General features: G+C 38.9%; 1 non-coding gene across 1 annotated transcript; it reads right to left on the reverse strand.

Annotated features, from left to right (window-relative positions):
* Positions 1-9852: 9852 nt before the first annotated feature.
* Positions 9853-9960, reverse strand: LOC129085807 (U6 spliceosomal RNA). Its single transcript, XR_008530745.1, has one exon. It is a non-coding gene; the product is annotated as a U6 spliceosomal RNA (small nuclear RNA).
* Between the last annotated feature and the right edge of the window lie 4384 nt (positions 9961-14344).

Genomic DNA, 14344 nt, shown 5'->3' on the forward strand with positions numbered 1-14344 from the left:
ACATGTGCAGATAACTTTCACAGCTAACAGTTGTAGGGTACCTTAATCATTTCCTTTGTTCCACTCCTGCTCCCCCACTGAAAGTAGCAGTTACCAGTGTCTTTATTTGCTTAGTTTTCTTTGCATTCATTGCTAATTCTTTGTACACATCTCAACATGTCATGGCCTCACAGTGCAGTTTTCCTCAGGGTGGTTCATATCAAATAACCTATTGGTTCCATTTTTTTCCTAAAGACACCTATCGAAGACAACCCTTTTTCTTCTCCCTGTGCTGGTTGCCCTCTGTTCCCCTGTTTTCCAGGGATTTTTCTTTGCTCTTATTCTTGGAATTCCCTTTGTCTCTTTCCTGTGATGTATTCCTCCTTTCCTGGATGTCATGCCTTTCTTGTTGTACAAATGAAGCCATTGTGAACATTATGTTATGGTATTCGGTGTACAACTGTATGAATTTGTATTGGGCACATATGTAGGAATGGAAGGGGTTTTTTCAGCTGTAGTTGATATTGCCAGTTTTCCAAATAAATGCAGCAACTAACACTCTCACCAGAAGTTTCTGTTGTTCCAGTCTTACCTGTGCTTGATAGTGTCAGTTTTAAAATCTGAGCCATTCTAATGGGTACATAGCAGTATTTCATTGTGGTTTCAATACTTAATGACTAACTTAATGATGTTACACATCTTTGGTTATTTATGTCTATTTTCATGAAGTGTATATATGAATTTTTGCTCATTTTTCTCTTGGGTTATCTGTCTTATTGATTTGCAATAGTTTGTTTTGTTCTAGATATGAGTCTTTTTTCAGCTGCATGGCTGCATTTTTTTTTTCTTTTGATGACTTACTTTTTCACAATGTCAGAAAATTCTTAGCATTTCTTATTTATCAAACTTATCTTTTAAGGTTGATTTTTAAATGTATTGTTTAAAAAAACTTTGTCTACCCAGGAGTCATGAAGACACTTTTCTATTTTATTTTTTAAGAAGTTTTATTGTGTTACCTCTCATATTTAGTTAAAAAAAGACACAAAAATACCAAACCTTGGATCAGGTATTTGTGTAAGGTAAGAGTCAGGATTTATTTTTTTCTATCAAGATAGGCAATTGTTCCAGTATCATTTGTTAAAAAGAATACTTACCCTCTTATATTTATATGTGTGGATCTGTTTCTGAACTCTCTTTACTATCCCATTTGGTTTATTTGTCTATTCTTTCAACAATATCATGTTATTTTAATTATTGTAGTTTTATAGTAGACCTTGGTGTATGTTTTCTGTTTTTAAGATAGTCTTGGCCTTACATTTCCATATGTCATTAGAATAACTTGTCTCTTTCCATGCAAAACCAAACCAATCCAAAAACAAAATCAAACAACAAAACTCTGTGGGGATTTTGATTGGGGATCACATTGCATCTATAGCTCAATTTAGTGAGAATAACATACAATACTGTTCTTTCAGTCTATGAACATGGAAAGTCTCTTCCTTTATTTAGGTTTTGAATAAATTTGTTGTATTTTGTAGTTTTCTATATTGCGGTCTTATAAATCTTTTGTTTGATTTATTCTACATATTTTTTCTAATATATTTTGGTACTAATGAAATTAAGCTAATGTTTGCATATTGACCTTGTAGTCTTCAACATTACTAAATTTATTTCTTTATTTTAATAATTTATCTATAAACTTTTCTTTTTGGATTTTGTATGTACACAAACTTGTTGTCTGCAAATAATGATAGTTCTCTTTCTTCTTAGCCTTATCTTCCTCCCCTTTCTTGATTTCTTGTAAGGCCTTCTCCCTAGCTAAGACCCCTAATACACTGTTGAATAAAAGTGATAGCAGACATGTTTGTCTCATTCTTTCTGTCAGGAGAAGAGGTTTCAATATTTTACAGTTAAATATCATGTTTGCTGTAGAACTTTTGTAACTTTATTTACTTATGTATTTAGATCTTATTAATTTTTAGAGAGAGGGGAAGGGAAGGAGAAAGAGAGGGAGAGAAATATCAATGTGTGAGAGATAACATTGATTGGTTGCCTCTTACATGCTCCAAACTGGGTGACTCAGCCTGCAATCCAGGCCTGTGCCCCGAAAGGGACTCGAACTGGCAACCTTTCGGTTTGCAGGCCAGCACTCAATCCACTGAGCCACACCTGCTGGGGCTGTAACTTTTAGTTATTAAAAATATTACCTTCTTTCCTGAGTTTGCTAAGACTTATTTTTAATCTTATTTTATTTTGGATCATTAAATTGTATCTAGTGTTTATTTTTTTATTAAGATAATCATATGATTTTTCTCTCCTACTCTCTTAATGTGCTTAATTATATTGATTTTTAAATGTTAAACCAACATTTTAGTCCTAGGACAAACCTCATCAGTTTCTGGGGATAGATACAGGAGTGGGCAAAAGTAGGTTTGTAGTTGTTTGTATGGAAATAATACAAATAAATAATACAATAATTAATAAATAATAATACAGGAATAAACAGTTTCAAGTACATACAACTGTAAACCTACTTTTGCCCACCCCTTCTATATATATATATATACATATATATATATGTATATATACATAGTATCACATCACTGGATTTATTTTAATAATATTTTATTATAGAATTTTAATCTGTGTTCATGAGATTGTCCTATAGTTTTACTTTATTGTAGTATACTTCTCAGATTCTGATACCAAGATTATGTTGTATTAATAGAATGATGTGGGAAATATTTCTTCTTTTCTTATTTTCTGGTAGAGTTTTTATGTGATTGACAATATTTCTTCTTAAACAGTTTAGAAGGTTTTATTGCGAATTTTCTGAAGGTTTCACTGTCATTATATTTTGTCATCGTTGGGAACAGTGTTTTATGTATGCTCATTGGGTCAATTATCTGTGTTGTTCAGAGTATTTATAGTTTTACTGATATTTATTTTTGTCTCAGTTTTTCTCTCAGTTATTGAGAGAGATGTGTTAAGATCTCCTCCTATGGAAGGAGATTTGACTTTGGGTGGTAAACACATAATAATGTGTTATATATAGATGTATTAAATATAGATGATGTACTATAGAATTGTACATTTGAAACCTATATAATTTTATTAACTGATGACACCCCAATAAATTTAATTTAGAAATCTCCTGCTATGATTGTGCATTTGTCTATTTCCTCTTTTAGTTTTCTCAGTCTCTGCCTTATGTGTACTGAAGCTATGTTACTGGATACATATGGAGTTAGAATTGTGAAATCTTCCTAGTACCATCAAGACTTCATTTTTATGTTGCGACCCTTCTTTATTGCATGCAGTCCTTCTTGTCATAAAGTCTGCTTATTTGATTATTATAAAATAGCTACAGGGCTTTATTGAAAATAGCATGTAGCTCTGTTATGTTTTTTTTTAATTTAGTCTCATAATCTTAGCCTTTTAAATGAGGTATTCAGCCTAATAGAGAAGTATTTGGGTTTTTATTTGCCATATACTGCTTGTTTTCTATTTGACCCACCTGTTTATGTTCTTTTATTCTTTGCTTTCTTTTGAATTAATCTTTTTTAAATTACTAAATTAAAACATTTGATTTGCCGTTATACCTCCTCTTTTAGTAGCTGTCCTAGAGGTTATAATAAACATCTATGACTAAACACAAATACTTTTACTACTTTCCTGATAATGCTGGGACTTTAGAATTTTTAACTTTATTTATTTTTCCTCCTGACTTTTGTTATCTTGAATTTTAGTTCTAGATATATTAAAACTTCATAATTACTATTGTTTCATATGGTAAATATTCATGTATATTTTAAATATGTATACCTTTTCCAGTGTTCTTCATTCTTTCCTGAATTTTTACACTTCATTCTTTCCTTACAGTTTTTACACTATTGATATATTTTGTTTTTATTTTTTAAGGATATTTTTGCTGAGTATATAAATGAGCAAGAAATACATTGTCCCTCTAGTACAATGTATTGAGGAATTACAAAGCTACATAACAAAGGGTATGGATAACAGGGAGTGATGAAGAATCAGTCCCATTTCATAAGCAGTTTACAACAAAGCTGTTTGCTTCTGCAAGGCCAGCAGAAGAATCTTGGTCTACCAAGTCTTATACAATATAATGTAGCTATGAGAGTAATAGCCTGTCATCTTTGCCAATAGTGTAACTTACTCAGGGAAGTTAACAGCCTATCATCTTTGCCATATAATGTAATCTAATCAAAGGGTGAATATCCCATCCACCTTTGCCAGTTCTACTATTAAAAGCAAGTGGCACATCTGTCCTTAAGGAAAGGGGTTGTGACTCATTAGGGTTCACGCCAGGGGTCTGCCATGCTATCTATATAGCATAATGCTCTGCTTCCTTCCCACAAGAAAGAAACATGTTTGAATTTATTTTTATTTAGTAAAAACACTTTTTTTCTTCCTCTATGTGCTTTTGCTTACCCATCTATCTTACAGATAATGCACACACTTATTATGAATGAGATATCTGAAGCTCAAAGTAGATACGGTTTACTCCCCTTTTATAGTCTTTTCTTGAATTTCTGTGAATCACATTTTATGATGAAAGCCTTATAAATCATAAAGGTAAAACTCATACAAATAAAACATGTTTAATATAGAAAAGATGAAAAATACAAGTGGGCATAAACAAGAAAATGAAAATTATCTGGGATGATAGAGTTTTATCAGCTATTTCCATATCAGCCAGCATATTCATACCAAAGAAAATGCATTCTTACTTGACCAGGATCTAGAGCATTATTGATGTGGCCCCAAGTAAACCAAGTGCATTATTTCAGCAACTTCCTAACTAAGAAAACACCAGTGTGGGTGATAGTATTTCTCGGGAACTCTGACTATACAAAAGGGAAAACAATTTCAACCTTGGTGATCCTGAAAGATCTTAGAAATTGAGTTTTTTTAGATTGCTTTATTTTCACCCATGATTACATCTCTCCTCTTTTTGTTGAACATGCGTTGGTTTCTAAACTGGGAGTGATTTTGCCCCCCCAGGGAACTTTTGGTTGTCATGAGATGAGGGGTAGAGGGGAGAGGAGAACGATGCTACTTGCATCTATTAGGTAAAGGCCAGGGATCCTGCAAAACGTTCTACAATGCAGAGGATAGTCCCCACAACAGAGAATTATCTAGTCCAAAATGCTGATAGTGTCAAGGACGGGAAACCCTGATCTCACTCCTCTGCATTGTAGAACGTTTTGCATTCCTTTAAGTGGCCGGAGAGCTTGGTTTCTGCCACACCTACTCTAATTTGCTATCCTTAAGGTAACCAGACTGTTCACAGAACAGCACCAGCATGTCATCATTTCTGTTATATCTCAGGCCAAGGTCTAGCTTAGATATCTAATTGCTATGGCACAATGGGACAAAGACTAGACTCCAGAATCCAATATTTGTTCCTGTCTTGGCCCTTTGGAGTACTGCAGGCCCTGAGAGGCCATAAGAAGCTACAGATCCTGAAAGAAAATCCAACAGTACAAATAAGAGAGCAACTGAAGGCAGTGGAGATGGACAAGATGTATCCTTACACAGCTGGTAGAAGGGCCTCCCAGGTGGACAGAACAGAACCAAGGGGAAAAAAAGTCTGAAGGCAACGAGAAGTGAAGCCTGACAGTCACAATAATGAAAATCTAATAATAATATCAATGAGATTCAGTGACAGATATTGTACTAATATGCACTTCTCATCCCTTATTGGTTCCTCGCAATAACCCTAAGGAATATACTATTATCATCTCTATTCCCGAATGAGGAAACTGCAGCCAGAAAAGTGAAGTGACATGCTCAAAGTCACAGAGCACATTAATAGGATGAGGAACTGAGAAGGAAAACTGAAGGTTTTTTCTCCCAAGCCAGGGCTCATGAGTAGTGCCCAGAAGAACCTATGGACAGATGAGGGAACCCAGAATACAAGAGGTGGGCCCCTGGGGCGCCAGGCTGGGGCTCCATCACAGACAATAAAGCTCTCAGGTTTGAGGTATGAGGGTCTAGACATGGCAACAGCACAGGGGGCTTGGTGCTGAGTAACATAGTGTCAGACGACTTGGGGCAAGAATTGTCTCAGCTTGCAGAAGCCATGAGCTGTTAGGGGAATAAAAATGGGGGTAACATAAGGGAAGGCGGAATGGGGTTAAGGCAGGAAACAGCAGTTGAAACATTCCCTGCAGTGAGGTCCTATGTTCCCAACGGGAGGTTCCCCACACTGAGAGTTTGGCAGCTCCAGCTTGTGGGCCTAGAGTAAACCAGCTGGGCAGCTCTGCCTGACTTCTGCGGCTTTAAACAGGGGTCCCACCCCACAGAGACACCAGTTACCAAAGCTGTTCTGGACTGAAATTGAGACATATCCCTGTGATCTTGTCATCTCTTTTTTGAAAATTCTTTTATTTCCCAAGACAACTCTACTTCTAGTGTGGCACAGAGTCGCCAAAGATTAGACACTCATGTAAGATCTCACAGCATTTTCCCATGAAAAATCTTTCCATAGCTCACTGCTGTAGCTGGTTTAGTTAGCTATTCACCGTTTATAGACTGCCTGTCTCCCTATCTCAGCTCCCCACACCTCCCAAATAAACTGCTTGCCCCCAAATTCTACTGTCAGAACTTGCTTCTAGAGGAAGTAAACTAACGTGTGTGCATACGTTAGAAGGCCTTCCAGACTTTCTAATCTGTCCCATTGTTCTATTTGTCTGTCATTGCCACACTCAGTTTCCTAAAGCTGTTAAACTCACCCCCATATCACATGGCATGTTTACATAAGAACAGGCTGCTGAAATCCTTATGTTATCCTCAACTTTGCTCTCTGCTGTATGCTCTTTATCTGTTGGCCTTAGCATTCTTAGCATTTTGATTCTCCTCACTTTTGCTCTGTGATTCACCTCACCTGGTTCCTTACCTTGTTACAAGCACAATGTCATGTCCTTGCTATGATTTTAGACTTGCTTCACTTAAGATAACTAGAATTTGCCATTAGGCTATGGTCTTTAATTGACTAGATACCACACAGTCTATCATGAAAAAAATAAAACAAAACTGGAGAATGAGAAGGGTGCAGATAATTGATACTTACCAGCATGGTGGCCCTCGGGGTTCTTGTTGGGTCTTCAGATTATGTCTTGAAGAAAAAGTTGCAGTTTCACTGTGTAAGAACAAATAGCCTCATGTGTTAATTTAATTTGTTAATCATATGCATTATTTACCTTTCTATCAGGCTTCGAAAGAGTCTATGTACCCTTCACCTTCTACTCCTGTACCTTACTGAAGCAATGTGATCTAGTCTTTCTGATCAGTCAATCTTCAAATCAGAGCACTAGAAATAACGTGAGACACCTAAAGGAATGCTCAGTTTAGTTATCTTTAGTTTCTTTGGAGGAATTAATAATTGATATTAGGACCCATCGTATATTTTTTATAATCATATGTTGTGATTTGAACATAATACCACAAAGCATGAGTGTTGTCATTCTCAACTAATACTTTTGTTGTCTACTTAAAGTCTTGAGTTAAAAAAATACTGTAATTATTATATGTAAAAATCTGGACTACAGACCAAAAAAAAGTGTTTCTGTGGAAAATAACTTCACAGGGTGATCTTGTAATTGAGCAAACCAGAGTTTGGCCATGTGGTGCCTTGACACATGACCCAACAATTAGTGTTACAGGAAACAGGTTTTTATTAACAGGGTTCCCAACTTGGGTGGGCTTTGAGCACTCCTGCTCAGAGCCCTGTTCTCTCATGAGACCCAGCATTTCCCTTGCTCCCCAAAAGGCTATAAGCCAAAACCATGCCTAGACAAGTTCCCCATATCCTTATCTGTTCTTAAGTTGGCTGTACAAACAGGTTTCCATTCCCTCTGGGAGGTGCTCTTGTGGGTTTCAGAGTCACCATCCTCTTGCAGCAGCTCTCTCCTTCAGGATCTGGGGTATGTTGTCCTCAGCTTGCATGTAATGATTCAGGAAAACATGTGCCGTGTTACAGAGGGTCATGGTGGAGTCCAGGGAGGCACACGTCCCAAGAGAGTGGTTCTTTCATACATCTTTCAGAGAAGCAGAAGTCTGCAGCTCAACACTCCCAGTCACAGGTTTTAAGCATCTCCCATGAGTCTGTTCTTGGTTAGGCAGGTGCTCACCCAGCTCCATCAGCTTTGCCTGTGCCTTCTTACTCCAGACATCATGGCGTGTTCTTACTCCAAACTGCATGGCTTCCCTCCTACATCTAAGACCTCATAGCTGACACTCGTGTACACCCTTTCAGACCATGTGGCTTCTTCCTCCTCTATTTCAGCCCACCCTCATTTAAATGTTCAGCCTCGAATTTCTTATGTGACCTCATAGCCAGCCCCTCCTATGATGTGCCCTTTTTGATAGTTCCCCCATATCTTTTACTTTCTTTTTGCTGCCATCTTTAATAAGAGCAAGAGTTCCTAGTGACACAGGGGCATTTGGGTTGGGTATCCACCTCCCCTGCCTCTCACGCAGGCAGTGTATAAGCTCCCCTGGCTATGTCATGAGTCCCTGAATGCTCTCAGAGTCACATACACCTTTCACCCTGGGTGGCAGGCCTCTCGCCTTCAGGAAAAGGCAGGGTTATTAGCTTGCCATTGTATGCACAGTATCTTAAACACCATTATCATCTGCTTCCCCCTTCCCCCAGCCAAGGGCTGTGGGGTTTTTCTCCTATTTTCAGGGGACCACCAATTTGCACCCCATTACAATCTGATTATAAATTTCTAACTGGACATATGATGTTGGGTAGTCATGCCCCAGGCCTATAACTACATTAATGAAAGGTTTTAAGCCAGCCCTGCCTATTGTGCTTGTGCATTTAGGTTAATATATTTTGGAAATACCAGAAGTACCTCAAAGTGTGTATTAGCCCTCAAGAGAATACATAATCTTTTTTTTTCCATTGAAGATAGGTGTTTTGTTTTATTGAAATATTTCTTTCTTTTTTTTCCAAATACATTTGTCTCTGCCTACCCCCCACCACTTTCCCTTGCCCCCTCCCTCCTTCCCTCCCTCAGCTCTTCCCCTTTGGTTTTGTCCATGAGTCCTTGCTATATGTTCCTTGACTTTCCCCTTCCCTTCCTTTCCCACCCCCCCCTTCCCTCTTGTCTCTGTTGATTTCTTTTCCTTTCAGTGTTGCTGGTCTTATTTTCCTTGCATCTTTGTATTGTTGGTTAGGTTCCACTTATAGGTGAGATCATATGGTATTTGTCTTTCGCCCCCTGGCTTATTTCGCTTAGCATAATGCTCTCCAGTTCCATCCATGCTGTCGCGAAGTTTAGTAGTTCTTTTTTTCTTTCTGCTGCGTAGTATTCCATTGTGTAAATGTACCATAGTTTTCTGATCCAGTCATCTACTGATGGGCATTTAGGTTGCTTCTAACACTTGGCTATTGTAAATTGTGTGGCTATGAACATTGGGGTGCATAGGTTCTTTTGTATTGGCATTTTGGTATTCTTAGGGTAGAGTCCCAGCAGGGGAATCACTGGATCAAAAGGCAGTTCCATTTTGAGCTTTTTGAGGAAATTCCACACTGCTTTCCACAGTGGCTGCACCAGTCTGCATTCCCACCAACAGTGTACTAGGGTTCCCTTTTCTCCACAGCCTCGCCAGCACCTGTTGTTTGTGGATCTGTTTATGATGGCCATTCTGACCGGTGTGAGGTGGTACCTCGTGGTGGTTTTGATCTGCATTTCTCTGATGGCTAGTGATGCTGAGCATCCTTTCAAATGCCTCTGGGCTCTCTGTCTCTCCTCCTTGGAAAAGCATCTGCCCAGGTCCTTTGCCCATTTTTTGATTGGGTCATTTGTCTTCTTGGAGTGGAGTCAAGTGAGTTCTAAAAATATGGAACCCTTCACGAATTCGCATGTCATCCTTGCGCAGGGGCCATGCTAATCTTCTCTGTATCATTCCAATTTTTAGTATATGTGCTGCCGAAGCGAGCACTACATAATCTTTTTAACTATCCTATAATTCAATACCTGCCTTGCTCCTTAATTCCAAATGCATAGAAGAAACTGCAAAACTGTTATTTTCTGGAGCACTTGAGATCTTACTCCCCAGCATATGTCATTAGTTTGGTTCAAATAAACTCTTATAAATATTCTCTATAGGTTTGCCCTGGCCTAGTGGTTTTGAGTGTTGTCCCTTATACCAAAAAGTTGCAAGTTCCTTGTCAGGGTGCATATAGGAAACAACTGATAGATATTTCTCTCTCATGTCAATATTTCTCTTTCTCTTTCTATTTTCCTCTTTCTCTAAAATCAATATATCCTCAGGTGAGGAGTAAAAAAATTCTCTACAGATTTGAACATTTTTTATGTTGACAGGAACTTACATACCTTATTTCAACAATCATCATTAAAAACCTAAATATTATGTAAGGGGATTGGTACAGTGAGAAATAAAAATTGAAGAAGAGCCACCTAATATATTTCTTGGTCTAGATTTGAGAGCACTGTAAAATGCTTATCCTTAAAGAACTCTAACTCCACTCAGTTTCTGGACTCTACCATGTGATCCTTTCTTACCCTGAGTATAGGTTAGTTAAGTAAGTGCCAGAAGTAGAAGCTGAGTCCAAATTGTGTGGTGAATCTGACAAATATTTTAGATCTTTCCTCTCTCTCTCTCTCTCTCTCATTTATTTTTTATTTTTTGCAGACAGCTATGTTGTTTTTATCTTCAAAAATACATTATTATGTCCCAGGCATGGGAGTTTTACTTATTTTACATGTGTTTCTAAAGTTAGCTTCAGATAATTTTTTTGTTTTCTTTTTCTTATATATATTCTGTTGGTGTTACCAATTCATGTAGTCTATTTTCCCACCGTTGTTTCAGATCTTCAGATAAACAACTTTCAGTAACTTCTTAGGACAGTGTTTTAAGTGTTATTTACATGACAAAGCATCCTGGTGAGCACTCTCCTCCTGGGCTGATTCCCCCTGGTCTCCTCTGTGGGGAGCTGGTATCTTCCCACTAGATTTCTGGCACAGGAAGCCTGGCCAGGACTGAGTGGAGTTGTCAGAGCTCCTGTTCCTATTCCTGGCACTTTAAATGACACTTTTATCCTCAGGAAGAGCCCCTGGGTCTAACCACGTGATGCGATTATTTCAGAAAGCCCCATGGACTCCAAAGAACTGTAACTAAGGAGCAAGAGATTCCTTTTTACATGATTGAAAGGTGTTGGCAGAAACCCGAGTGTTAATTTCTTTTTCGGTCACGTTTTTCTGCACATTGTCCTCTTTAAATCTATGTTCCTTGCCTGTGAATACTTCTTTTCTGATGACCAACAGCAATTTCAGCAAGTGTTTGAAACACTTGGTTAGGACCAATCCTATGGTGCGAGGCTGGCCCTGCTCTTGTTCTGACAGAGCAAGCTGTCTGTCCCCTCAGGACTCCACTGAGCCACCTGGAGCAGTCACTATTAATGTAAAGCTCCTACTTTCTTGCTATGTTTTCCCTGAGGAGAAGGAAGACATTTCTCTCTTCTGTGCTCCCACACCACAGGTGCCTTCCTCTATTAATAGCAGTCACCACGCTGGGTTGTAATTACCTCAGTGTCTTCCATTTCCCCAGGCCACATGGGCACACTCAAGTCTAACGGTGGCACCACTCTCAGTGGAATTACTGCTTCTCTAAGTGCTTTCTTATCCTTCCTTTTACTCTGGGTTCTGATTATGTTTCACCTCTGTAGTCCTCAAAGTGTCCTTCTTTTATAGCCATTGATTTTTTTGCTCCTTCTCCTCTACCAGCCCAAAGTGGCAGTTCTGCCACCCTGACTATTTCTCCAGGGCCTGGCATAGAATAGGCCTTCCACGAACATGATTGGCTAAATGAAAAAGTTTTGGTATTATCTTTGTTTCCTCCACCCCCTCATTTTTGTTCCAGTTATCACCACTGGGTAATTGGGTAGGGGCAGACTTCCATCTCAGTTAATAAGTACAACCCTTCCAGGAAAATCTTAGGTGGTCAAAACTTCTGTCAAGGTTAGTTCCCATAAGGTGGTCTATTCTTTCAATTACTCAGCCCTTCCCTGTACTGAATTCTTCAGGATGAGTTTTCTCAAAGATTGAAAGGTATTTGAATAGCACCACTGAAGTCCCTTCATGCCAGTCTCAAGATTCTCGATTTCAAGCCTTCATGAATATGTTAAGCAGACAGGTTCATGACAAAGGAAGAGATATCTTCAAGGAGTCTTTCGCCTGATTCATGTGTTGTTAAATGCTCAAATCTAGTAGATTTGTTTTTACTTCACCCATAAAACACACAGATGCAGGAAATGGAAGAGGAATAGTCAACTGCTCTTCAGACTTATTGGATCCCAGAGATGGATAAACTAGCCCTAGATGGCATGCTAGCAACCTAAAACTTTATTGTAGTCAAATCTTTATGCAGATGTGTTTTAGCATCACCATGGAAACATCTATCAAACAGTCAAATACTGAGGAGGCAATGAAAGAAAATGGGATATAATAAAAACAAACAGCCAAAGTCACTATTGGATTAGAAGTGCAGAAAAGACAGTTGGAAGAAACAAGAGGAGGGATCAAATAGAGGCAGAGTCAGCTGTATTAAAACCTAGTATCAGGACTTAGACTCTCAGTGTTACAGATTTAGAACCTATTTGAGGCCTATCCCAGTTGGCTACTATGATGCTTAACAGAGTTTTGACTTCTGAACTTTAGCCTTCTAACTTGCTACAGTGCTCAAGCCTCAAATGACACTTGAGTCTTCAATAGTGAGGCTTAACTGATTTGCTTTCTGCGAGTCTAAGTCTCAGCTTGCTGGGTGGGCCACTGGAATACTGTGGGGAAAACAAGAACAACTTTGGGGGAGCAGAACAAGCCCTTGTGTGAGCGTGGAGTCTGTGGAACTTGACACCACTTAACGGCAAGTGTTTTTTCCTCCTAGGATACTTCCCCCAAATTAGGAGCATTTCTTATGGTGCTTTGTTTGAGAATATTTACTAACTAGTGCTTAAAGTCCCTGGCATTATTTTCCCCTCAGGGAATAAAATATACCATCCCAATGGCTGAGTGGTCCCACACCACCACCATCTTTGCTTGTAAAACTATCTCTACACCTAGATTTTGAGTTCTTAGGAGTTTGTCAGTATTATGTATCTCTGATTCACCGGCATCTTGCACATTACATTGTATATAGTTAGATAGGAACTTGTAATGATGAACACGCCTCTAACTGAAATGGCCAAAGCAATTGGGAGGGCCCAGACGTAGACATTTCTACCTGTGGTCCAGGATGATTTCTGAGAATCCTGAAATATGGCTGGGCACATTCTATCGCCACCTCCCCTCACAGTTTATTTCTAAATGTTTCTGACTTCCTGGTTGAAACATAATTTAGTTTCAACCAGGTGTATGCATATTTTAAGGGTGTTTTAAGGGTGTATGCATATTGCAAAACACAGATGAAAGCATTGAAAAGTTAAGACAGCTATTATAATATCTTGACCAATCACTTTCCCATTAATAATCCATTTGAAACACATCTTTGGCGCTGCATCTTAAACAGTGGGTCCCATGGAATGGCAAGTGCATTCCAGGTGGACTGGGGACTCTGTCTGCATGGCCTCTGTCACCGATGTCATAGCTTCCTTTTCAATGTACCAATATCCATGGATTCTCTGAGAGTCTCCTCTCATCTTTAAAGACTACTGACTAGCTATAAGATAGTTACTTTTTCTTCTCATAAAGATAGTGAGGAATAACCTTAAATAGAATCACTGTGACACCTTGTGGGCATGGCTAGGGATTGCACTCCAGCCTTCAGTTATTCTAAGCAATAGCTCTGACCCATTTGGACTTGGGGCGCACAAATTGCTCACTCACTCTTCTCCACTGAAAAGCTTCACTGTCCCCTTTCACTGCCTCCTGAGTCACTCAGAAGAGTGAATGCTCTGGAATAGGAGTGAGAGAAATTGGTACGCTTGATTCCATGTGACAAGGCAATCATATTAATTTGTCTCTGTCTTAAGCTGGGTTTTCAAGAAATTTCTGCCCTGTAGATACAGGATTGGATCAGCATAAAGTGCATTAGCTTCCCACTGGGGTTGGTGCCCCTGCCAACTCTTTTGACCTCTCTTGGTGACTTCTTTACACCAGGAGGCAACAGGTCTTTATGGTTTTCCTCAGCAAATACACTCCCCCCCCCCCCCCACCCCACAGAGATAGATTTCCATGGAAACCAAACCAACAGGGAACATTCTGGAGAGTCAGTTTGTCAAGCAGGGTGTGGCAAAAACCACAGGAGAGGTGAGGGGAGACGCATTTGTCTCAGGCTTATATTACAAATGTGAGCAAAAATATTGTTA

The sequence above is a fragment of the Pteronotus mesoamericanus genome, unplaced genomic scaffold, assembly GCF_021234165.1.
Source record: "Pteronotus mesoamericanus isolate MK-2021 breed Mesoamerican mustached bat unplaced genomic scaffold, CSHL_Meso_final scaffold_31, whole genome shotgun sequence".
Classification (NCBI taxonomy): domain Eukaryota; kingdom Metazoa; phylum Chordata; class Mammalia; order Chiroptera; family Mormoopidae; genus Pteronotus; species Pteronotus mesoamericanus.